General features: G+C 51.0%; 1 non-coding gene across 1 annotated transcript; it reads left to right on the top strand.

The window, feature by feature from the left end:
• The first annotated feature begins 13,679 nt into the window (after window positions 1-13,679).
• On the top strand, window positions 13,680-13,843 carry LOC144676647 (U1 spliceosomal RNA). The gene has a single exon (XR_013575388.1). It is a non-coding gene; the product is annotated as a U1 spliceosomal RNA (small nuclear RNA).
• The last annotated feature ends 13,556 nt before the right edge of the window (window positions 13,844-27,399 follow it).

Genomic DNA, 27,399 nt, shown 5'->3' with positions numbered 1-27,399 from the left:
CAGACACTTCCTCCTACCTCCCCCTGGACCATGACCCCACCACTGAACATCAAGCCATCGTTCCCAGGACTGTCACTGACCTCAACTCCTCTGGAGATCTTCCTCCCACAGCTTCCAACCTGATAGCCTCCCAACCTCGGACGGCCCGCTAATACCTCCTACCCAAAATCCACAAACAGGACTGTCCCGGCAGACCAATCGTGTCGGCCTGTTCCTGCCCCACGGAACTCATTTCTCGTTATCTTGACTCCCTTCTCTCTCCCTTTGTCCAGTCCCTTCCCACCTACATCCGTGATTCCTCTGACACCTTACGTCACATCAACAATTTCCAGTTCCCTGGCCCCAACCGCTTCCTCTTCACCATGGACGTCCAATCCCTCTACACCTCCATCCCCCACCAGGATAGTCTGATGGCTCTCCGTTTCTTCCTCGAACAGAGGCTCGAACAATCCCCATCCACCACTATTCTCCTCCATCTGGCTGAACTTGTTCTCACACTGAACAATTTCTCCTTTAACTCCTCTCACTTCCTCCAAATAAAAGGTGTGGCTATGGGTATCCGCATGGGCCCCAGCTATGCCTGTCTCTTTATGGGGTATGTGGACCTGGAACAATTTATTAATTTTGCTTCCAATTTCCACCCCTCCATCATTTTCACATGGTCCATCTCTGACACTTCCCTTCCCTTTCTTGACCTCTCTGTCTCAATTTCTGGTGATAGACTGTCCACCAATATCCATTACAAGCCTACCAACTCCCACAGCTACCTCGACTACAGCTCCTCACACCCCGCTTCCTGTAAGGACTCCATCCCATTCTCTCAGTTCCTTTGCCTCCATCGCATCTGTTCCGATGATGCTTCTTTCAAAAACAGTTCCTCTGACATGTCCTCCTTACTCCTTAACCGAGGTTTTCCACCCACGGTGGTTGACAGGGCCCTCAACCGTGTCCAGCCCATCTCCCGCGCATCCACCCTCACACCTTCTTCTCCCTCCCAGAAACATGATAGGGTCCCCCTTGTCCTCACTTATCACCCCACCAGCCTCCGCATTCAAAGGATCATCCTCCGCCATTTCCGCCAACTCCAGCATGATGCCACCACCAAACACATCTTCCCTTCATCCCTTCTGGCGGCATTCCGTAGGGATCGTTCCCTCCGGGACACCCTGGTCCACTCCTCCATCACTCCCTACTCCTCAACCCCCTCCCACGGCACCTCCCCATGCTAACGCAGAAGATGCTAGCACCTGCCCCTTCACTTCCTCTCTCCTCACCGTCCAAGGGCCCAAACACTCCTTTCAAGTGAAGCAGCACTTCACTTGCACTTCCCTCAACTTAGTCTACTGCATTCATTGCTCCCAATGCGGTTTCCTCTACATTGGAGAGACCAAACGCAGACTGGGTGACCGCTTTGCAGAACACCTTCGGTCTGTCCGCAAGCACTACCCAGACCTCCCTGTCCCTTGTCATTTCAACACTCCACCCTGCTCTCATGCCCACATTTCTGTCCTTGGCTTGCTGCATTGTTCCAGTGAAGCTCAATGCAAACTGGAGTAACAGCACCTCATCTTCCGACTAGGCACTTTACAGCCTTTCGGAATGAATATTGAGTTCAACAATTTTAGATCTTGAACTCTCTCCTCCATCCCCACCCCCTTTCCGTTTCTTCCCCCTCCTTTTTGTTTTTTCCAATAATTTATATAGATTTTTCTTTTCCCACCTATTTCCATTATTTTTAAATGTATTTCCACCCATTGTTTATCTCTACCTTTTATGCCCTTTTAGTATTATTTCACCCCACCCCCACCAGAGCTATCTGTACCTTGCTTGTCCTGCTTTCTACTCTTAATTACCACATTCCTTAGATAATATCACCACCTTCAACACCTCTTTGACCTTTTGTCTGTGACATCTTTTGGTTATCTCCACCTATCACTGGCTGCTTGTCCCAACAACCCCCCCTTCCGCCACCCCCCTCCCCCTTAAACCAGCTTATATTTCACGCCTTTCCTATTTTTACTTAGTTCTGTTGAAGGGTCATGAGGACTCGAAACGTCAACTGTGCTCCTCTCCGCAGATGCTGCCAGACCTGCTGAGTTTTTCCAGGTATTTCTGTTTCTGTTTTTGTTGAGGAGGACTCACTACCCTCACTCCAAGCGCCACCCACCGACCGGGAGGAGTCACTACCCTCACCCACAGGGCCAGGAGGACTCACTACCCTCACCCCCAGCGCCACCCACCGGCCGGGAGGACTCACTATCCTCACCCCCAGCGCCACCCACCAGCCGGGAGGACTTTCTATCCTTACCCCCAGCGCCACCCACCGGCCAGGAGGACTCACTATCCTCACCCCCAGCGCCACCCACTGTCCGGGAGGACTCAATACCTTCACCCCCGCGCCACCCACCGGCCGGGAGGACTCAATACCCTCACCCCCGCGCCACCCATCGGCCGGGAGGACTCAATACCCTCACCCTCAGCGCCACCCACCGGCTGGGAGGAGTCACTATCCTCACCCCCAGCTGCCGCGAGGAGTCACTATTCTCACCCCCAGCGGCCGGGAGGACTCACTACCCTCATCACCAGCGTCACCCACCAGCCAGGAGGAATCATTACCTTCATCCCTAGCGCCACCCACCGGCCGGGAGGAGTCACTATCCTCACCCCCAGCGCCACCCACTGGCCAGGAGTACTCACTATCCTCACCCCCCATTGCCACCCACCGACCAGGAGGACTCACTACCCTCACCCACAGCGCCCGCGAGGAGTCACTATCCTCGCTCCAATGCCACCCAGTGGCCGGGAGGTGTTTTTATCCTCAGCCCCAGCGGCCAGGAGGAGTCACTATCCTCACCCCAGTGCCACCCAGCGGTATTTAGTAGTCACTATCCTCACCCCCTGCTGCGGGGAGGAGTCTCAATCCTCACCCCTAGCGGTGGGGAGGAGTCACTATCCTCACCCCCAGAGCCACCCACCGGCCGGGAGGAGTCACTATCCTCACCCCCAGCGGCCGGGAGGACTCACTACCCTCATCACCAGCGCCACCCACCGGCCGGGAGGAGTCAATATCCTCACTCCAAGTGCCACCCACTGGCCAGGAGTACTCACTATCCTCACCCCCAGCGCCACCCACCGGCCAGGAGGACTCACTATCCTCACCCCCAGCACCACCCACCGGCCGGGAGGACTCACTACCCTCACTCCCAGCGCCACCCACCGGCCAGGAGGACTCACTACCCTCACCCACAGCGCCCGGGAGGAATCACTATTTTCACTCCCCTGCCACCCAGTGGCCGGGAGGGGTCACTATTGTCAGCCCCAGCGGCCAGGAGGAGTCACTATCCTCACCCCCAGCGCCACCCACTGGCCAGGAGTACTCACTATCCTCAGCCCCAGCACCACCCACTGGCCGGGAGGAGTCACTATCCTCACCCCCAGCGCCACCCAGCGGTCGGGAGGAGTCACTATCCTCACCCCCAGCGACTGGGAGGAGTCACTATCCTCACCCACAGTGGCCGGGAGGAGTCACTATCCTCACCCCCCAGCGACCGGGAGGAGTCACTATCCTCATCCCAGCACCACCCAATGGCCGGGAGGAGTCACTATTCTCACCCCCAGCGGCCGGGAGGAGTCACTATCCTCACCCACAGTGGCCGGGAGGAGTCACTAACCTCACCCCCCAGCGACCGGGAGGAGTCACTATCCTCACCCCAGCGCCAACCAATGGCCAGGAGGAGTCACTATCCTCACCCCCAGCGACTGGGAGGAGTCACTATCCTCACCCCCAGTGGCCGGGAGGAGTCACTATCCTCACCCCCAGTGGCCGGGAGGAGTCACTATCCTCACCCCCAGTGGCCGGGAGGAGTCACTATCCTCACCCCAGCGCCACCCAATGGCCGGGAGGAGTCACTATCCTCACCCCCAGTGGCCGGGAGGAGTCACTATCCTCACCCACCAGCGACCGGGAGGAGTCACTATCCTCATCCCAGCACCACCCAATGACCGGGAGGAGTCACTGTACTCACCCCCAGCGGCCGGGAGGAGTCACTATCCTCACCCCCAGTGGCCGGGAGGAGTCACTATCCTCATCACCAGCGCCACCCACCGGCCAGGAGGAGTCACTACCTTCACCCCTAGCGCCACCCACCGGCCGGGAGGAGTCACTATCCTCACCCCCACCGCCACCCACTGGCCAGGAGTACTCATTATCCTCACCCCCAGCGCCACCCACCGGCCGGGAGAAGTCACTACCCTCACACCCAGCACCACCCACCGGCCAGGAGTGCTCACTATCCTCACCCCCATTGCCACCCACCGGCCAGGAGGACTCACTACCCTCACCCACGGCGCCCGCGAGGAGTCACTATCCTCGCTCCAATGCCACCCAGTTGCCGGGAGGTGTTTTTATCCTCAGCCCCAGCGGCCAGGAGGAGTCACTATCCTCACCCCAGCGCCACCCAGCGGCATATAGCAGTCACTATCCTCACCCCCTGCTGCGGGGAGGAGTCTCAATCCTCACCCCTAGTGGTGGGGAGGAGTCACTATCCTCACCCCCAGAGCCACCCAGCGGTCGGGAGGAGTCACTATACTCACCCCCACCGGCCGGGAGGAGTCACTAACCTCACCCCCAGCGGCCGGGAGGACTCATTACCCTCATCACCAGCGCCACCCACCGGCCAGGAGTCACTATCCTCACCCCCAGCGCCACCCACCAGCCAGGAGGACTCACTACCCTCACCCACAGCACCCGGGAGGAGTCACTATCTTCACTCCCCTGCCGCCCAGTGGCCGGGAGGGGTCACTATCCTCAGCCCCAGCGGCCAGGAGGAGTCACTATCCTCACCCCCAGCGCCACCCACTGGCCAGGAGTACTCACTATCCTCACCCCCAGCACCACCCACTGGCCGGGAGTACTCACTATCCTCACCCCCAGCGCCATCCACTGGCCAGGAGTACTCACTATCCTCACCCCCAGCGCCACCCAGCGGTCGGGAGGAGTCACTATCCTCACCCCCAGCGACTGGGAGGAGTCACTATCCTCACCCCCAGTGGCCGGGAGGAGTCACTATCCTCATCCCAGCACCACCCAATGGCCGGGAGGAGTCACTATACTCACCCATAGCGGCCGGGAGGAGTCACTATCCTCACCCCCAGTGGCCGGGAGGAGTCACTATCCTCACCCCCCAGCGAACAGGAGGAGTCACTATCCTCACCCCAGTGCCAACCAATGGCCGGGAGGAGTCACTATCTCACCTCCAGCGACTGGGAGGAGTCACTATCCTCACCCCCAGCGACTGGGAGGAGTCACTATCCTCACCCCCAGTGGCCGGGAGGAGTCACTATCCTCACCCCCAGTGGCCGGGAGGAGTCACTATCCTCACCCCTAGTGGCCGGGAGGAGTCACTATCCTCACCCCTAGTGGCCGGGAGGAGTCACTATCCTCATCCCCAGCGACTGGGAGGAGTCACTATCCTCACCCCCAGTGGCCGGGAGGAGTCACTATCCTCACCCCCAGCGACCGGAAGGAGTCACTATCCTCACCCCCAGTGGTCGGGAGGAGTCACTATCCTCACCCCCAGTGGCCGGGAGGAGTCACTATCCTCACCCCCCAGCTTCTGGGAGGAGTCACCACCCTCACCCCCAATGGCCGGGAGGAGTCACTATCCTCACCCCCAGTGGCCGGGAGGAGTCACTATCCTCACCCCCAGTGGCCGGGAGGAGTCACTATCCTCACCCCCAGTGGCCGGGAGGAGTCACTCTCCTCACCCCCAGTGGACTGGAGGAGTCACCACCCTCACCCTCAGCGGCCGGGAGGAGTCATTATCCTCACCCTCAGTGGCCTGTAGGAGTCACTATCCTCACCCACAGTGGCCGGGAGGAGTCACTATCCTCACCCCCAGTGGCCTGGAGGAGTCACTATCCTCACCCCCAGTGGCCTGGAGGAGTCACTACCCTCACCCCCAGTGGCCTGGAGGAGTCACTATCCTCACCCCCAGTGGCCGGGAGGAGTCACCATCCTCACCCTCACCCTCAGTGCTGCCCAGCAGCCAGGCGCTGCCAAGCCACAGAAGGGTCATACGGACTCGAAACGTTAACTGTGCTCCTCTCGGCAGATGCTGCCAGGCCTGCTGAGTTTTTCCAGGTATTTTTGTTTCTGGTTTGGATTTCCAGCATCCGCAGTATTTTGCTTTGATCACAGCATTAATTTCCTATATTGAAACTCAATGTAAGCTGGAGGAATCGCACCTCATCTCTCATTTCAACATTGCACAGCCTCTGAATTCAACATTGAGTTCAACAATTTCAGACCCTAATCCCTGCCCTCCCACCTTTTGTTTCCCATTTGTTCATGTTTTGGTCTTAGCCTTGTCTTGTTTTGCATTCAGACAACTACCGGTCCTGATTCTGTCATTCACATCTCTTCTGAACAAATCTTTACTTGTCTGATTGCTACCCTCAGAATTGGTATGATGCAGGAGTGCATTCAGCCCACCATGTCTGTACTAGCTCTCCTTATGAGCAACTCCCCTAGTACCATTCTGCCACCTTCTCCACATAACCCTGCACATTCTTCCTTTTCAAACAACACTCTAATTCCCTTTCGAATACTCCAATCGAACCTGCCTCCACCACACTCTCAGACACTACCTTCCAAACCCCAACCACTCGCTGTGTCAGAGTTTCTCCTATCACTATTGCTTCTTTTGCAAATCACTTTGAATCTGTGCCCTCTCGTTATTGATCCTTTTACCAGTGGAATCAGTTTCTCCCCATCTATTCTGTCCAAATGCTTCATGGTTTTGAACACCTCTCTCAACTCTCCCCTCAGCCTTCTCTTCTCTAAGGAAAATGTCCGAACTTCTCCAATCTATCTTCACAACTGAAGTTCCTCATCCCTGGAACCATTCTCGTGAATCTTTTCTACACCCTCTCTAGTGCCTTCACATCTTTCCTAAAGTTCAGCCTCCAGAACTGGATGCAAAACTCCAGCTGAGGCCCAACTAGTGACTTATACAAGTTTAACATCCCTTGCTCTTGTACTCAATGCCCCTGTTAATAAACCTCAGGATACTGTATGCTTTATTAGCCACACACTCTCAACCTTTCCTCCCACCTTCAATGAATGCATATATACACCCAGTTCCCAGCGCTCCTGCAACCACTTTAGAATTGCACCCTTTAGTTTATATTCTCTCCATGTTCTTCCTACCAAAATGAATCACTTCACATTTTTTTGCATTGAACTTCACCTGCCACCCATCTGTCCATTCCAACAACTTCTCCCAGTCCTTTTGAAGTTTGACGCTTGTTTTCCTAGCAGTTCACAATGATACATCCCAGAATGATACATCACAGAATCACACAGCGCAGAAGAGGCCCTTCGGCCCATCGAGTCTGCACCGACACGTGAGAAACACCTGACCTACCTAATCCCATTTACCAGCACTTGGCCCCATAGCCTTGAATGTTATGATGTGCCAAGTGCTCATCCAGGTACTTTTTAAAGGATGTGAGGCAACCTGCCTCCACCACCCTCCCAGGCAGTGCATTCCAGACCCTCACCACCCTCTGGGTAAAAAAACTTTTCCTCACATCCCCCCCTAAACCTCCTGCCCCTCACCTTGAACTTATGTCCCCTCATGACTGACCCTTCAACAAAGGGGAACAGCTGCTCCCTATCCACCCCGTCCATGCCCCTCATAATCTTGTCCACCTCGATCAGATCATCGTCTTAGGAGTTTAATTATGACATGTTGCATGCACTTGTATTTTGAGTTTCAAAGGATGAGGGCGATCTAAACAAAATATTTCAAAATTACGGGGTTTATTGGAGTGCACAGAGAAATTATCTCATGATTGGAGTCTTCAGAAAAACAAGGTGGGAATGAGAGTGGTGAGGAGGATGTTAAGAGGCTTCAAGGCGATTTAGACAAGTTCAGTCAGTGGGAAAGTGCAGTATAACGTGAATAAGTGTGAAGTTATCCACTTTGGTAGGGAAAACAGAATGGCAGAGTATTACTTAAACGGTGATAGATTGGGAAATGTTGATGTACAAAGGGACCTGGGTGTCCTTGTACACCAATCACTGAAAGCAAGCATGCAGGTACAGCCAGCAGTTAAGAAGGTAAATGGTATGTCATAATGTCATAGTTTCTTTACAGTGCTGAAGGAGGCCATTCGGCCCATCCAGTCTGCACTGGCTCCCTGAAAGAGCATTCCCCCTAGTCCCACCCCCCCTGCCTTATCCCCGTAACTTTGCACATTCTCTCCTTTCGGGTAGCAATCCAATTCCCTTTTTGAATACCTCGATCGAACCTGCCTCCACCACCCTCTCAGGAAGTGTGTTCCAGGCTCCGACCACCCTCTGGGTGAAACAAATTTTCCCCACATCACATTAACTCCTTTTGCCAATCATTTTGAATCTGTGCCCTCTAGTTCTTGATGTTCTGTTGAGTGGGTACGGTTTCTCACTATTTACCCTGTCCACACCCCTCAGGATTTTGAATACCTCTATCGAGTCTCCTCTCAGCCTTCTTTTCCCCAAGGAAAACAGTCCCAACCTCTCCAACCTATCCTCATAGCTACAGTTCTTCATCCCGGGGAGAGGGGGTTTAGAGCGTGTGTCCAGTCCCCCTCGGGGAGGGAATGGGGAAGGGAGGAAGAGAGAGAGAGAGAGAAGGTAATAGTAAATTGAGACGGTTGTCTCTCGTACTGTTATTGCTGTTTCTCACCATCGCCAGTTGCTTCATTAACATCAGGAAGGAGATGATGTTCATCTGTCTGACAGTCTTGTACATCCAGCTCGGAGTCGGCATAGGCTGTACAGAGCAGGAGACATCAAAGAAACTTCAAAACCAGACATCATGCAATGAATAAAAACAAAAAGCTAAAAGCTACTGCGGATGCTGGAAATCCAAAACAAAAACAGAATTACCTGGAAAAACTCAGCAGGTCTGGCAGCATCGGTGGAGAAGAAAACAGTTGACGTTTCGAGTCTTCATGACCCTTCGGCAGAACTGAGTATAGTTAGGAGAGAGGTGAAATATAAGCTGGTCTAAGGTGGGGGGCGGGGGGAGAGAGAAGTTGAGGGTGGGTTTGTTGTAGGGATAAGCAAGCAGTGATAGGAGCAGATAATCAAAAGATGTCACAGACAAAAGGATCAAAGAGGTGTTGAAGGTGGTGATATTATCTAAGAAAAGTGCTAATTAAGAATGGATGGCAGGACACTCAAGGTACAGCTCTAGTGGGGGCCCTTAGCTTCTTCCTTGAACAGAGGCCAGAACAATCCCCATCCATCACCACTCTCCTCCGTCTGGCTGAACTTGTTCTCACGCTGAACAATTTCTCCTTTAACTCCTCTCACTTCCTCCAAATAAAAGGTGTGGCTATGGGTACCCGCACGGGCCCCAGCTATGCCTGTCTCTTTATGGGGTATGTGGAACATTCCTTGTTCCAGTCCTACTCCGGCCCCCTCCCACAACTCTTTCTCCGGTACATCGATGATTACTTCGGTGCTGCTTCATGCTCTCGTCGGGACCTGGAAAAATTTATTAATTTTGCTTCCAATCTCCACCCCTCCATCATCTTCACATGGTCCATCTCTGACACTTCTCTTCCCTTCCTTGACCTCTCTGTCTCAATTTCTGATGATAGACTGTCCACCAATATCCATTACAAGCCTACCAACTCCCACAGCTACCTCGACTACAGCTCCTCACACCCCGCTTCCTGTAAGGACTCCATCCCATTCTCTCATTTCCTTCGTCTCCATCGCATCTGTTCTGATGACGCTACCTTCAAAAACAGTTCCTCTGACATGTCCTCCTTCTTCAATAACCGAGGTTTTCCACCCACGGTCGTTGACAGGGCCCTCAACCGTGTCCAGCCCATATCCCGCGCATCCGCCCTCACGCCTTCTCCTCCCTCCCAGAAACATGATAGGGTCCCCCTTGTCCTCACTTATCACCCCACCAGCCTCCGCATTCAAAGGATCATCCTCCGCCATTTCCGCCAACTCCAGCATGATGCCACCACCAAACACATCTTCCCTTCACCCCCCCTGGTGGCATTCCGTAGGGATCGTTCCCTCCGGGACACCCTGGTCCACTCCTCCATCACCCCCTACTCCTCAACCCCCACCTATGGCACCTCCCCATGCCCACGCAGAAGATGCAACACCTGCCCCTTCACTTCCTCTCTCCTCACCGTCCAAGGGCCCAAACACCCCTTTCAAGTGAAGCAGCATTTCACTTGCATTTCCCCTAACTTAGTCTACTGTATTCGTTGCTCCCAATGCGGTCTCCTCTACATTGGAGAGACCAAACGCAAACTGGGCGACCGCTTTGCAGAACACCTGCGGTCTGTCCGCAAGAAAGACCCAAACCTCCCTGTCGCTTGCCATTTTAACACTCCACCCTGCTCTCTTGCCCACATGTCTGTCCTTGGCTTGCTGCATTGTTCCAGTGAAGCCCAACGCAAACTGGAGGAACAGCACCTCATCTTCCGACTAGGCACTTTACAGCCTTCCGGGCTGAATATTGAATTCAACAACTTTAGATCTTAAACTCCCCCTCCCCCCATCCCCACCCCGTTTATTCCCCCTCCCCTTTTTTTTCAATAATTTATATAGATTCTTCTTTTCCCACCTATTTCCATTATTTTTAAATCTAAAACTAAAACTTTGTTAGTCTTTCCACCCCACCCCCACTAGAGCTGTACCTTGAGTATCCTGTCTTCCATTCTTAATTAGCACTTTTCTTAGATAATATCACCACCTTCAACACCTCTTTGATCCTTTTGTCTGTGACATCTTTTGATTATCTGCTCCTATCACTGCTTGCTTATCCCCACAATCACCACACCCTCAACTTCTCTCTCCCCCCGCCCCCCACCTTAGACCAGCTTATATTTCACCTCTCCTAACTATACTTCAGTTCTGCCGAAGGGTCATGAAGACTCGAAACGTCAACTGTTTTCTTCTCCACCGATGCTGCCAGACCTGCTGAGTTTTTCCAGGTAATTCTGTTTTTATCATGCAATGGATGCTTGTTCAGCCTAAGGCCAGGCTGCTTCCCCAGAGTTGAGTCACTGTTTAGTCCAGTCCCCTTGTCACTGAGACTGTTACAATCCAGTGCCTCATCCCTGTGACCATTACAATTCAGGCTCCTCATCATTGGGAACATTACAGTCCAGCCCAGTGTCTGTCAACAGGAGTGCGTCAAGCCATCTCCTGGTCACACGTCACTGTTACTATCACCCAAATGCTCCTTCTTGACAGCTCTCTCATCACTGTTCATGTGTTTTTACACTGTCTCACTCACGCAGCACCTTTGCACTCTGCTCTCACCTGTCCAGTGCCATCAGAGCCTTTCCATCCCATTCCATCGTCTCTCGGGTTCCCGGTTACTGAATGTGCTGTGGGAGGCCGCAACAAAATGTTTATTTTAAGAACTGTCAACTCAGAATTGGAAACAAGGTGGTCAGTGGAAATTTTACAAACAAATCAGCTTCTGATCCCAATCACCCGTCTCAGGGTGTCTCAGGTCACTTCACAGCCAGTGAAGGATTTTTCTGAAGGGCACTCGATGTTAATAATGTAGGAAGCAAGCCGGGCGATTTGCACACAGAAAGATCCCACAATGACCCAAATCATTGTTTTGTTAGTGATGTGGGGTTAAGGGCAGCGGGGAAATCTTCCCTGCTCCTCTCTACAGGATCTTTTAAATCCACAATGACAGGATCGATGGGGACCTCAATTTAAGATCACATCTGAAAGATGGTACCTACAACTGTGTCACACTCGCACAGGACTGACACTCTGACAATGCTGCACTCCCTCCGTACTGACCTTCTGACAGTGCCACACTCCCTCAGCACTGACCCTCCGACAGTGCGGCACTCCCTCAGTACTGACCCTCCGACAGTGCGGCGCTCCCTCAGTACTGACCCTCTGACAGTGCGGCGCTCCCTCAGTACTGACCCTCTGACAATGCTGCACTCCCTCCGTACCGACCCTCTGACAGTGCCGCACTCCCTCAGCACTGGCCCTCTGACAGTGTGGCACTCCCCCAGCATGACTCTCCAACACTGCAGCACTCCCTCAGTGCTGTTCCTCTGACGGTGCGGCACTCCCTCAGTACTGACCCTCTGACAGTGCGGCGCTCCCTCAGTACTGACCCTCTGACAATGCTGCACTCCCTCCATACCGACCCTCTGACAGTGCCGCACTCCCTCAGTGCTGTTCCTCTGACAGTGCGGCACTCCCCCAGCACGACCCTCCAACACTGCAGCACTCCCTCAGTGCTGTTCCTCTGACAGTGCGGCACTCCCTCAGTGCTGTTCCTCCGACAGTGCAGCACTCCCTCAGCATGACCTTCCAACACTGCAGCACTCCCTCAGTGCTGTTCCTCCGACAGTGCAGCACTCCCTCAGTGCTGTTCCTCCGACAGTGCAGCACTCCCTCAGCATGACCTTCCAACACTGCAGCACTCCCTCAGTGCTGTTCCTCCGACAGTGCAGCACTCCCTCAGTGCTGTTCCTCCGACAGTGCAGCACTCCCTCAGTACTGACCCTCCGACAGTGCGGCACTCCCTCAGTACTGACCCTCCGACAGTGCGGCGCTCCCTCAGTGCTGTTCCTCCAACAGTGCAGCACTCCCTCAGTGCTGTTCCTCCGACAGTGCAGCACTCCCTCAGTACTGACCCTCCGACAGTGCGGCACTCCCTCAGTACTGACCCTCCGACAGTGCAGCACTCCCTCTGTACTGACCCTCCGACAGTGCAGCACTCCCTCAGTGCTGTTCCTCCGACAGTGCAGCACTCCCTCAGTACTGACAGAATTCACAGAATTGTTATGGTGCAGAAGGAGGCCATTTGGCCCATCGTGTCTGCTACGGGCTCTCTGAGCATTGTAACTTGGTGCCACTCTCCTGCCTTTTCCCCGTAACCCTGCACATTGTTTCTATATAAATAATCATCTATTGCCCTCTTGTGTGCCTCAGTTGAACCTGCCTCCACCACACTTCCGGGCAGTGCATTCCCGACTCGAACCACTCGCTGTGTGAAAAGGTTTCTTCTCGCATCACATTTACTTCTTTTGCCAATCACTGTAAATCTGTGCCCTCTCGTCCCCTCGATGAGTTTCTGCCTATTTACTCTATCGAGCCCCCTCATGATTTTGAACACCTCAATCAAATCTCCTCTTCACCCTCTCCTCTCCAGAAGAACAGTCCCAACCATCCTCATAACTCAAGTGTCTCATCCCTGGAACCACTCTGGCAGACCTCCCCCGCACCTTCTCCAATGCCACCACATCCCTCCTGTAATGGTGGTGCCCACAACTGGGCACAATATTCCAGCTGAGGCTGAACCAGTGCCTTATAGTGAGGGAACAGCGCCGCCAAATGGAGAATGCCCAAACTGCAGCCAGCCTTCGAGGGAGGCGGTTTCTTTCCTTTTAAGGCAATATGCAAATATTAACATAGGGGGCACGATATCAACTGCCTTTCTTTCCATCGAGAGGGGTAGTTTAAGCATGTTCTACAATACACCAGGAAAAACTGACCTGTTGGATAGAAAAATATGATGAAAAGAGTGAGGTTATGATTTTGAAGAATGAGTGCCTGTGACTATGAGGGGTAGTGCTTGGTGTCGGCTGGCAGCGTCTGAGAGTTTTCAGGCATACTTACCTGGCAGGGGAGAAACCTTGATCATGAAGGAGGTTCTCCCAGGACGAGGCTATCCCATTGCACTCCGGGTGTGCTGACGCCTGCGATGTCCCCAAATGCGGGATACTCGACTGCAAAATTTGTGGTAGTGGGGGACTGCGTTCGCGCTCTCCCCTGATTTACAATCCAAAAAACAGACTGTAACTTACTTCCTCAACAAAGGTTCTATATTGATCCTTATCCAATATGGGCAACAAAATACTCTTTCCAAATCCTCCCACCACTATCCAGCCCCCATTCTTTTCCTCCCTGCCATTATCAACAGGCGGTTATTCCGTCTCCGCGTCATTTTGTCGCTGCCATTTCTTTTGTGGCTGACAAATTCCACGTGCCTTTTTTAACCCCGCGTTTGCCCACTCCCAATATTCTCTCTCAAACCCCGCCCCCGCCTCATATAATACCCAACCCACCATCAAAACAGTCCCTGCACTCCTTCCACCCTCCACATCTCCCCACCCCGTATCTCTCTGGGCTTCTGTATAATATCATCAGTCAGCTATTCATTCACTTACATTCAGCATTTAAAACATGCAGCGGTGAACCCCTCACTATTTCAAACATGTACAAGTACCCTGTCCCCATGTTCATTCTAATTACCCCCCCTCCGAAATCAACAGCAGCCTCCCACCCCCTCTGTATAATTTCCCCCTTCAACAACCCCCTCTGAGATTCCTACCTTCTCACAACTCCTGCCCCCCCACCCCCTCTCCCCATGTGTAAAGTCTTTCCCTGCCCCTTCTTGCAGCTCACTTCCCCTGCTGTGGGTTTATCTCATAAACAGGCTTTCCATTCACTTGCCATTACTTCTTCAAGATTTCAATAGCGCAGAGCGAAGAAATAAACAGAGAAAGAAACCTGGAGAGAGACAGAAAGAAATCTAAACCCAGAACCTCCGTAAAATGAATAGAAAGCGACCAACGGGAATCGCGTTTCATGGTCAGGATGATCGCACAGCCTAAAACACACACGTTATCCCTGAATTATAATACGACTTTAGACAGCTTCACATTAGGACTTCTCACTTTCTCTTGTGGGGCTCCCGTTCCTCACACACCAGAGGCTAACGTGTATGTTTTAGATTGTCGGCCATCATTGCAAGAGAACTTGAATACAAGGGCAAGGAGGTTTTACCTCAGCTGTACAGGGTCTTGGTGAGACCACACCTGGAGTATTGTGTGCAGGTTTGGTCTCCTTACCTAAGAAAGGATATATTTGCCATAGAGGGAGTGCAGCGAAGGTTCACCAGACTGATTCCTGGGATGGCAGGACTGTCTTATGAGGAGAGATTGGGCCGACTAGGCCTGTATTCACTGGAGTTTAGAAGAATGAGAGGGGATCTCATTGAAACATATAAAATTCTGACAGGGCTGGACAGACTGGATGCAGGGATGATGTTTCCTCTGGCTGGGTGGCGTCTAGAACATGGTCACAATCTCGGAATATGAGGGAGGCCATTTAGGACGTAGATGAGGAGAAACTTCTTCACTCAGAGTGTGGAGAACCTGTGGAATTCTCCACCACAGAGGCTGTGGAGGCCAAGTCACTGAATATATTTAAGAGGAAAATAGACAGATTTCTAGACTCCAAAGTCATCAGGGGGTTATGCGAAGAGAGGAGTGTGGGGTTAAGATAGAGGATCAGCCATGATCATATTGAATGGTGGAGCAGGCTCGAAGGGCCGAATGACCTACTCCTGCTCCTATTTTCTATGTTTCTTGCTAGGCCATTTCAGAGGGCATTTAAAAGTCAATCACATAACTGTGGATTTGGAGTCACATGTAGGCTGGACCAATGCTTCCGAGTTTCGTAGCGTCCGCAAACTTTGAAATTGTGCCCTGTACACCAAGGTCTAGATCATTAATATATATCAAGAAAAGCAAGGGTCCAACATTGACCCCTGGGGAACTCCACTACAAACCTTCCTCCAGCCCAAAAAATATCCATTAACCACTACTCTGTTTCCTGTCACACTTCCATTTTCGTATCCATGTTGCTACTGTTCCTTTTATTCTATTAGCTATAACTTTGCTCACAAGTCTGTCATGCGGCACTGTATCAAACACCTTTCATGTCCATGTCCATGTACACCACATCAACAGCTTTACCCTCATCTATCCTTCCTGTTATTTTATCAAAAAACTCCAGCAAGTTAGGTAAACATGATTTTCCCTTAAGAAATCCATGCTGCCTTTCCTTAATTAATCTGCATTTGTCCATGGGACTATTAATTTTGTCCTAGGTTACTGTTTCTAGAAGTTTCTCCACCGCTGGACTTAAACTGACAGGCTTGTCATTGCTGGGTTTATTTTTTTGAACAAGCGTATAATGTTTGCATTTCTCCAGTCCTCTGGGACTATCTCTGAGTCTAAGGAAGACTGAAAAATTATGGTTAGTGCCTCCACAATTTCAACTCTAACTTCCCTCAGTAGCCTTGGATGCATCTCATCTCATCAGGTGCCTGATCATCTTTAAGTATAGACAGCCTATCCAATTCCTCATCAATTTTAACCCTCCTAGTATCTGAATTGCCTCCTCTTTTACCATGGCCTGTGAAGCATCCTCTACCTTCGTAAGGACAGATGCAAAGTATTCATTTAATATTTTAGCTATGCCCTCTGCCTCAATGTGTAAGTCCCCTTTTTAGTCCCTAATCGACACCCTAAATACCACCCTTTTAAATTTACATTCCTATAGATCTTGGGATTACCTTTTATGTTGGCTGCCAGTCTCTTTTAGTCCCTCTTAGCTTCTCACGTTTGCTTTTTCACCTTCCCTCTGAACCTTCTATATTCAGCCTGGTTCTCAATTGTATTTTCTACCTGGTATCTGTCATAAACACTCTTTTTCTTCTTTTATCGTAATTTCCATCTCTTCTGCCATCCAGGGAGCTCTGGATTTGTTTGCCCTAACTTTCCCTTTCGAGGGAATATGCCTTGCCCGTGCCCGAATCATCTCTTCTTTGAAGGTAGCCCATTGTTCGGCTATCGTTTTTCCTGCCAACCTTTGACCCCAATTTATTCAGCCCAGATCCATTCTTATCCCATTGAAGTTGGCTTTCCCCCAGTTAATTATTCTTACTCTGGACCGTCCTTTTCCATAGTCAGCCTAAACTTCATGATACAATGATCACTGTCCCCTAAATGTTCTCCCACTGTCACTTGATCTACTTGGCCCACCTCATTCCCAAGAACCATGTCTAACAGTGCCTCCTTTCTCACTGGGCTGGAAATAAAACAGCTGTAGAAAATTTTCCTGAACACACACTCTAGAAACTCCCTCTCTGCCCTTTACATTACTACAATCAGATATTTAATATTTGGTTATTTAAGGCCCCCCATTATAACTACCTATTTTTTCGCACCTCTCAATTTCCTTGCAAATTTGTTCCTCTACATCCCTCCCACTTGCTGGTGGCCTATAGGCTACACCAAGCAATGTAATTTTGTCTCTTTTGTTCCTTAGCTCTAGCCAAATTGATTCTGTCCTGGACTCCTCTAGGACATCCTCTTTCTCCAGCACCACAATGCTCTCTTTGAACAATACCTTCACCCCCTACCCCTTTCATTCCTTTCCTGAACACCTTGTATCCAGGAATATTTAACATCCAGTCCTTCCCTTCTTTGAGCCAGGTCTCTGTTATAGCCACAACATTGTATTTCCAGGTGACAACCTGCACCTGGAGCTCTACAATGTTATTTACCACACTCCGTGCATTCACGTCCATACACAGTAACACAGATTTAGAGTTTATTACTATCTGTCTTACCCTGACCCCCACCTATTAACTTACTATTCCTTATTCTAGTGTATCTCCCTCCGTATTCTGTGCACCTTAGTATTCCTCTCTGATCTTATCTCCTGGTTCCCAATTCCCAACTCTTCCCAATTGAGATGATGGGTCATCAACCTGAAAGTTTGACTCTCTCTCTCTCTCTCCACAGATGCTATCAAACCTGCTGAGTATTTCCAGCAATTTCTGTTTTTATTATAATTCATTTTCCATCTTCTGCCTCAGTTCATGTGCTGCTGAAACCCTCTTCCATGTCTTTGTAGCCTCTAGACTTAACTATTCTAATTCTGTCCTGGCTGGCATACCATTGTCCACCCTCCCTAAACCTCAGCTCACCCAAAACTCTGTTGCCCTTTGTCCTAACTCACACCAAATCCCATTCATCCTTGGCCCTATGTGCTTGCTGACCCACAGCGGCTCCTGGTTAACAACATCTTGAGTATGAAATTCTCACCCTTGCTTTCAAGCCCCTCTATGCCCCTATTTCTGTTACCTCTTCCAGCCTTATAACCCTCTGAGATCACTGTGCTCCTCCAATTCTGGCCTTTTGAGAATCCCTGATTTTAATCATTCCACCATTGGCGCCCGTGCCTTCAGCTGCCTGGGGCCCTAAGCTCTGGAATTCCCAATCTGAACCTCTCCACCTCTTCCTCCTCCTTTAAGAACTACTTGCTTTAAAACTTACCTCTTTGACCAGGCCTTTGGTCACCAGTCCTATTATTTTCTTGTGTGTCTTGGTGTCGAATCTTGTTTAATAATGCTCCTGTTAAATGCCTTGGAATGTTTTACTGTGTTAAAGGTGCTATATAAATACAAGTTGCTGTTGTTCTTGGAGTGATAAACAAAGACTTCAAGATCTTTTAATAAGACGACTGTGTGTGGCATGATACTGGGACACCACATGTGTGTGGTGTGTTGCTTGCGAAGTAACTAACAGAAGAGGCAGGAAATCAGTTCAAAAGTGGGCTGTTTTAGTGGCTGGGAGATACTTAGTGAAATGCACTGAACAGGTCTCAGTCATGTTCAACTACCTCACAAACGGTATGAAATGGTTAATGTGGCCAGTAGAGTGACACCACATCCTTCAAGGTCATCATCGCCAAGGGACTGACAGAAACTGACTTTAAAATGATCAGGATAGAATTAAACACTATGATACTTGTCAAATGAGTACAATGAAAGTAGAGATAAGATTTGGATTGGAACTGTTAAGGGCCTGGGAGTTATAATACTTAGGAAGGAATATCCACAAGTTGGATACAGTTTGAAAAAAGAGAGCCGGAGGATGTTTTCAAGTCCATTTGATTTGATAGTTAAGACATTAATACTTATATGTAAATAACTTCGAATTAGCAACACTTTTGCAAGAGAGTTTTATTGAGTGAGGTAATCTGTAGGTGGAGACTACCATTGCAGGTAGATAGTGAACAAGGGTCACAGTTCACCAGAGAAATTTTCACTCAAATGCCAAAAATATTGGAGGTTACACACAACTTTCACAACAGTCAGCAGCCACGTTCTTCTGGAGTAGTGGAAAGAGGGAACAGAAATTTAAAAACAATGTTGGACAAGTTATGTACAGATCACCTCACTCAATGGGCTAACATGTTCCTCGCAGCTACGAGATCAACTCCTCACAGAACCAGAGGAGGTTTTCCTTGTCAGGCGATGACGGGGGGAGACTCGTGAGAACACCAGGCCAAATGACACCGACAGCAGCGAGTACTACAGCACAGATCAAAAAGGCTGGAACAAACAGCCCTACTGGCCAGCTTTTGAGTTACGAGTCCACACGAACAAGGGACCCAATGTAGATTCTTCTACCTCCCCCTCCAAACATTTCTTGAAGCAGGAACCTTAAAAATCCAAAGCGTTCTCCGGGCTCCAGAGCTATTATTTGACGTTTGGAGCGAAATGTTCCATCGAGGCTGCATCCGTTTTGCCAGCTGAACTGCTCTCTCACAGCACGATCTAAGGAATGATTTGCTGGTCAACCCAATACTTTGAAATGGTCATTCGTCTCCATGTTGCTTGTGGGGATCTTGCTGTCTGCAACATGACTGCCACGCACACTAACAGCAGCCAGGCTGTGTTGCAGATGGAAGGTGTTGAAATATTTGGGCTGTAAGACATGAATGAACTCCCGTCTTTCCAAATACAGTTGAAGGAATGAGAGAGTAGTAAAATGTAAATTTGCTGTAATTTTTTAAAACATGTAACAGTAATGTTAACAAAAAAATAATCTTTTAAAAAAGTTATACAAAAAAAGAGAACCATCAGACAGATGAGTATAGCTACAAATCTCGTGACAGCACATTCTTAAACCGCACACATACAATCTCGTTCATCCACGGTGTAGTGACCTCAGTATATTCTTACTCCTCGTTAAGTCGCTATACACTGACCAGAGCTGAGGGAATTATGATGGGAATGAGACTGTGAACCCGGCCCCTGAGGATAGGTCATTCCCAACCTCCGGGTCACAATGAAACCTCAATGCTTTGCAGCCAGGAGTGGAATGGTTAGGGTTTGGAACAAAGGGTGTGTTTCTCGAGCCTCGCTTCACTCTGCGGGCTGGGGTGAGGCTGGTGGAAGAGGCTAAAACCCAGGACCCCCCCCGACCCCGAGCTACAACCCTGCCCCAAGGTCATGGTCTCCCTGGAGCCAAAGGGTGTCAGCCGATGGACTGTCAATCTGCCAGTGTCCACCATTCACCAGAAGATCAGTCAAGATATGATGGCCGATTTAGCGAGTTGGAGCATCAGTGAGAAAATACTGGAATCAAGCTTCCCCCAAAAGGGCTACCCATCCTGCAGTCCACCTGTGCCAGCATTAGACACTGTCAGAGTTCTCAAAAGGAAAAGTATTTACAGAGATCACTAGGGACATCTAGTGGCAGAATCAGCATGTGCCCTTGGCAGCTTTTTACTAACAGGTAAAAGTTTTGAGGTTGGGTTGAACTTGCCTCCCCTCAGCTAAGCCTTTTGGTGGTGGTAATCAGCTCCTGGTTACATCGCTCCCTCCACCCCACCTCCAGCCGGTCCCCTGCTTATCAGGAACAGTGATCTCTACACACTAAAATCCAGCTCATAAACCAAATACATCACACATCGACAGAATTGCAACTTTCAAGGTTCAGGGTGCAAGGTAACAATGAAGGAAGTCAGATCACAGGGTTATGAAAAGGTTTGGTTAGTCAGCTGTCCACTTGTTTTTTAAAAAAAACGCCTCACCCTTCGTCCTACCCAACTCCAATGGCTTCCTGTGCAGGATGCACAGGCATTCAATCCCATGTCCTCCTCTCCTGGAGGTGCCAGTCTTCACAGCCATCGTCCAGCCACCTCACCCAGGCAGCCAGGACTGGGTAGGTCAAGATAGCTGAAAGGTTAGACAACTGCACTGAGTCGAAGCCCAATCCCACAGTGTCTCTCACTCATATGCACATAAGGAACACAGGCTACATAGCACAAAGGCACTGCGGAGCACAGCAAATTCCTCAAAATGTCAGATAAAGCTGTGAAACATTTAGTAACATCTTTGTATACCTCGATAATCAAGGAGCCCTCCAATTGGATATTTACTGGGGCGACTCAGGGGCAGTCGCCGCAGCGGGAGAGAACGCCAGATACACAGAGAGGGGGGAGGAAGAGCAGGGAGAGCAGCAAGAGTGGGGAGGGGGCACCAATAAATAGAGAAGGGCGCAGAGAGAGGGGGGCAGAGAGAGAGAGAGAGGGGGGGGCAAAGACAGAGAAAGGGGGCCAGAGAGAGAAAGGGGGGGCCAGAAAGAGAGGGGGAGGGAAGAGAGAGAGGGGGAGGGAAGAGAGGGGGAGGGAGAGAGAGGGGGAGGGAAGAGAGAGAGGGGGAGGGAAGAGAGAGAGGGGGAGGGAAGAGAGAGAGGGGGAGGGAAGAGAGAGAGGGGGAGGGAAGAGAGAGAGGGGGAGGGAAGAGAGAGGGGGGAGGGAAGAGAGAGGGGGGGAGGAAAGAGAGAGGGGGGGAGGAAAGAGAGAGAGGGGGAGGAAAGAGAGAGAGGGGGAGGGAAGAGAGGGGGAGGGAAGAGAGAGAGGGGGAGGGAAGAGAGAGAGGGGGAGGGAAGAGAGAGAGGGGGAGGGAAGAGAGAGAGGGGGAGGGAAGAGAGAGAGGGGGAGGGAAGAGAGAGAGGGGGAGGGAAGAGAGAGAGGGGGAGGGAAGAGAGAGAGGGGGAGGGAAGAGAGAGAGGGGGAGGGAAGAGAGAGGGGGGAGGGAAGAGAGAGAGGGGGAGGGAAGAGAGAGAGGGGGAGGGAAGAGAGAGAGGGGGAGGGAAGAGAGAGAGGGGGAGGGAAGAGAGAGAGGGGGAGGGAAGAGAGAGAGGGGGAGGGAAGAGAGAGGGGGGGAGGGAAGAGAGAGAGGGGGAGGGAAGAGAGAGAGGGGGAGGAAAGAGAGAGAGGGGGAGGGAAGAGAGAGAGGGGGAGGGAAGAGAGAGAGGGGGAGGGAAGAGAGAGAGGGGGAGGGAAGAGAGAGAGGGGGAGGGAAGAGAGAGAGGGGGAGGGAAGAGAGAGAGGGGGAGGGAAGAGAGAGAGGAGGAGGGAAGAGAGAGAGGGGGAGGGAAGAGAGAGAGGGAGAGGGAAGAGAGAGAGGGGGAGGAAAGAGAGAGAGAGAGGGGGAAAGAGGGTGGGGAGAGAGAGTAGAAGAGAGAGAGGGAGAGAAAGAGGGAGAGGAAGAGGGAGAGAGGGTGGGGAGAGAGAGTAGAAGAGAGAGGGAGAGAAAGAGGGAGAGGAAGAGGGAGAGAGGGTTTGTGATGAGAGAATCCAACAAGCTCCGAGTTTGACACACTGCCAGGTAGCTGGGGGTGGAAGTGGGGTTTGGTTCTGCCCTGAACATGGTGGAACAGCCTGGGGTTCACAGCAAAGTCCATGGTAGAACACAACTGGCCACAGTGGGAATAAGAAGCAAGCAATGTGCTGAGCATCCAAGGATGGAGTAGGTAGAAACAGATCAGTCAGGGCTCCTACTCTTGTCACTATCCAATGAGCCTCACTAAGGTGAGAGAGAGGGACGGAGAGTGTGTATGTCCGTGTGTGTCAGTCTGCCTGCCTGTGTTGGCGTCTGTGTGAAACGGTGTATAAGGCACTGACAGCAGCCTTCTCAGGTACATTCATTGTCTGCGATACCACACAGAAAACAATCCCTCAGCTGAAGTACTGCTGGCCTGGTGAGCCACAGTCAGGCAGTAGTTACACACAGGAGCTGGGATCCTCACTGTTAACTCACAGACAGCAGGAGCTGGGATATTCACTATTCACTCACAGACAGGAGGAGCTGGGATCCTCACTGTTAACTCACAGACAGGAGGAGCTGGGATATTCACTATTCACTCACAGACAGGAGGAGCTGGGATATTCACTGTTAACTGACAGACAGGGGGAGCTGGGATATTCACAGTTAACTCACAGACAGGGGGAGCTGGGATCCTCACTGTTAACTCACAGACAGGAGGAGCTGGGATATTCACTGTTAACTCACAGACAGGAGGAGCTGGGATATTCATTGTTAACTGACAGACAGGAGGAGCTGGGATATTCACTGTTAACTCACAGACAGGGGGAGCTGGGATATTCACTGTTAACTCACAGACAGGAGGAGCTGGGATATTCACTGTTAACTCACAGACAGGAGGAGCTGGGATATTCACTGTTAACTCACAGACAGGGGGAGCTGGGATATTCACTGTTAACTCACAGACAGGGGGAGCTGGGATATTCACTGTTAACTCACAGACAGGAGGAGCTGGGATATTCACTGTTAACTCACAGACAGGAGGAGCTGGGATATTCACTGTTAACTCACAGACAGGGGGAGCTGGGATATTCACTGTTAACTCACAGACAGGGGGAGCTGGGATATTCACTGTTAACTCACAGACAGGAGGAGCTGGGATATTCACTGTTAACTCACAGACAGGAGGAGCTGGGATCCTCACTGTTAACTCACAGACAGGAGGAGCTGGGATATTCACTGTTAACTCACAGACAGGAGGAGCTGGGATATTCACTGTTAACTCACAGACAGGAGGAGCTGGGATATTCACTGTTAACTCACAGACAGGAGGAGCTGGGATATTCACTGTTAACTCACAGACAGCAGGAGCTGGGATATTCACTGTTAATTCACAGACAGGTGGAGCTGTGATCCTCACTGTTAACTCACAGACAGGAGGAGCTGTGATCCTCACTGTTAACTCACAGACAGGAGGAGCTGGGATATTCACTGTTAACTCACAGACAGGAGGAGCTGGGATATTCACTGTTAACTCACAGACAGGAGGAGCTGGGATATTCACTGTTAACTCACAGACAGGAGGAGCTGGGATATTCACTGTTAACTCACAGACAGCAGGAGCTGGGATATTCACTGTTAACTCACAGACAGGAGGAGCTGGGATATTCACTGTTAACTCACAGACAGCAGGAGCTGGGATATTCACTGTTAACTCACAGACAGCAGGAGCTGGGATATTCACTGTTAATTCACAGACAGGTGGAGCTGTGATCCTCACTGTTAACTCACAGACAGGAGGAGCTGTGATCCTCACTGTTAACTCACAGACAGGAGGAGCTGGGATATTCACTGTTAACTCACAGACAGGAGGAGCTGGGATATTCACTGTTAACTCACAGACAGGAGGAGCTGGGATATTCACTGTTAACTCACAGACAGGAGGAGCTGGGATATTCACTGTTAACTCACAGACAGGAGGAGCTGGGATATTCACTGTTAACTCACAGACAGCAGGAGCTGGGATATTCACTGTTAACTCACAGACAGCAGGAGCTGGGATATTCACTGTTAACTCACAGACAGGAGGAGCTGGGAAATTCAGCGTTAACTCACAGACAGGAGGAGCTGGGATATTCACTGCTAACTCACAGACAGGAGGAGCTGGGATATTCACTGTTAACTCACAGACAGGAGGAGCTGGGATATTCACTGTTAACTCACAGACAGGAGGAGCTGGGATATTCACTGTTAACTCACAGACAGGAGGAGCTGGGATATTCACTGTTAACTCACAGACAGCAGGAGCTGTGATCCTCACTGTTAACTCACAGACAGGAGGAGCTGTGATCCTCACTGTTAACTCACAGACAGGAGGAGCTGGGATATTCACAGTTAACTCACAGACAGGAGGAGCTGGGATATTCACTGTTAACTCACAGACAGGAGGAGCTGGGATATTCACTGTTAACTCACAGACAGGAGGAGCTGGAATATTCACTGTTAACTCACAGACAGGAGGAGCTGGGATATTCACTGTTAACTCACAGACAGGAGGAGCTGGGATATTCACTGTTAACTCACAGACAGGGGGAGCTGGGATCCTCACTGTTAACTCACAGACAGGAGGAGCTGGGATATTCACTGTTAACTCACAGACAGGAGGAGCTGGGATATTCACTGTTAACTCACAGACAGGAGGAGCTGGGATATTCACTGTTAACTCACAGACAGCAGGAGCTGGGATATTCACTGTTAACTCACAGACAGCAGGAGCTGGGATATTCACTGTTAACTCACAGACAGGAGGAGCTGGGAAATTCACCGTTAACTCACAGACAGGAGGAGCTGGAATATTCACTGCTAACTCACAGACAGGAGGAGCTGGGATATTCACTGTTAACTCACAGACAGGAGGAGCTGGGGTATTCACTGTTAACTCACAGACAGGGGGAGCTGGGATATTCACTGTTAACTCACAGACAGGGGGAGCTGGGATATTCACTGTTAACTCACAGACAGGAGGAGCTGGGATATTCACTGTTAACTCACAGACAGGAGGAGCTGGGATATTCACTGTTAACTCACAGACAGGAGGAGCTGGGATATTCACTGTTAACTCACAGACAGGAGGAGCTGGGATATTCACTGTTAACTCACAGACAGGAGGAGCTGGGATCCTCACTGTTAACTCACAGACAGGAGGAGCTGGGATATTCACTGTTAACTCACAGACAGGAGGAGCTGGGATATTCACTGTTAACTCACAGACAGGAGGAGCTGGGATATTCACTGTTAACTCACAGACAGGAGGAGCTGGGATATTCACTGTTAACTCACAGACAGGAGGAGCTGGGATATTCACTGTTAACTCACAGACAGGAGGAGCTGGGATATTCACTGTTAACTCACAGACAGGAGGAGCTGGGATATTCACTGTTAACTCACAGACAGGAGGAGCTGGGATATTCACTGTTAACTCACAGACAGGAGGAGCTGGGAGCTGAGTTCTTCAGTGTAAGCTGACTGCTTTCTACTGATTGAATGAAGCAGGGAGAAAATTGCCAATGAGGCACATCTTGAAAGGATCACTAAACACATCACAGTAAGTAACCAGCCCCTCATCCTTAGCCCTCAGAAACAATGCAAAGACACATTGCATAGCTCATAGAACATGTTAATCTGCTTTCTTTCCTATGTTACACTATCTACAGTATGTACAAACTCAAGACTGTCCCCTCCCCGTGTCAGCACAGACTGCAGCCTCTGGTACTCAGCTCTACCAGGACAAGGCTGCAATAGCACACATTCCATAACAGTGGTCACTGTAGAGTCCACAGCATAAGATCAGGAGACAGACCATGACAGAGAAAAAGACAGAGGTGGCAAGGGACAGAGAGGAGGCAAGAGAGAGAGAGAGAGAGAGAGAGAGAGAGAGAGGAGACGAGAGAGAGAGGAGGCGTGAGAGAGAGAGAGAGAGAGGGGGCGAGAGAGAGAGGAGGTGAGAAAGAGATGAGGCGAGAGAGAGGAGGCGAGAGAGAGGAGGCGAGAGAGAGGAGGCGAGAGAGAGGAGGTGAGAGAGAGAGGTGAGAGAGAGGAGGCGAGAGAGAGAGAGAGGAGGCGAGAGAGAGAGAGAGGCGAGAGAGGAGGCGAGAGAGAGAGGAGGCGAGAGAGGAGGCGAGAGAGAGGAGGCGAGAGAGAGAGAGGAGGCGAGAGAGAGAGAGACAGGAGGCGAGAGAGAGAGAGAGAAGGCGAGAGAGATAGAGAGGAGGCAACAGAGATAGAGAGGAGGCAACAGAGATAGAGAGAGAAGGCAGCGAGAGAGAGAGAGAGAGGAGGCGAGAGAGATAGAGGAGGCGAGAGAGAGAGAAAGAGAGAGAGACAGAGAGAGAGAGAGAGAGAGAGAGAGAGAGAGGAGGCGAGAGAGATAGAGGAGGCGAGAGAGAGAGAGAGAGAGAGACAGAGAGAGAGAGAGAGAGAGAGGAGGCGAGAGAGAAAGAGAGAAAGAGAGAGAGACAGAGAGAGAGAGAGAGAGAGAGGAGGCGAGAGAGAGAGAAAGAGAGAAGGCAGCCAGAGAGAGAGAGAGGAGGCGAGAGAGAGAGAAAGAGAGAAGGCAGCCAGAGAGAGAGAGAAAGAGAGAGAGGAGGCGAGAGAGAGAAAGAGAGAGAGGAGGCAAGAGAGAGAGGGTGTGAGAGAGGAGGCGAGAGAGAGAGAAAGAGAGAGAGGAGGCAAGAGAGAGAGGGTGTGAGAGAGAGTGAGGAGGCGAGAGAGAGATGGCTAGAGAGGGAGAGAGAGAGGGAGGAAGCAAGACAGAGAGAGGAGGCGAGAACGAGAGGACGGCGAGAGAGAGAGAGAGGGAGGAGGCGAGAGAGAGGAGGCAAGAGAGAGAGAGAGGAGGCGATGGAGAGAGGAGGCGAGAGAGGGAGAGAGCAGGCGCGAGACCGAGAGATGGCGCGTGACCTGTCCCCATCATTCTGTACCCCAATGTTATATGGTGATAGATCTGTTTCCACCAATACTGTACCCCAGTGTTGTACAGTGATAGACCTGTCCCCACCAGTACCCAGTGTTATACAGTGCAGTTCTTTACCAGCACCCCACGCATTAAGCTGGACAGGCCTTCTCACTATTA

Source organism: Cetorhinus maximus, unplaced genomic scaffold (assembly GCF_964194155.1).
Source record: "Cetorhinus maximus unplaced genomic scaffold, sCetMax3.hap1.1 HAP1_SCAFFOLD_1780, whole genome shotgun sequence".
Classification (NCBI taxonomy): Eukaryota; Metazoa; Chordata; class Chondrichthyes; order Lamniformes; family Cetorhinidae; genus Cetorhinus; species Cetorhinus maximus.
This window is presented reverse-complemented; position numbering and strand designations above follow the sequence as displayed.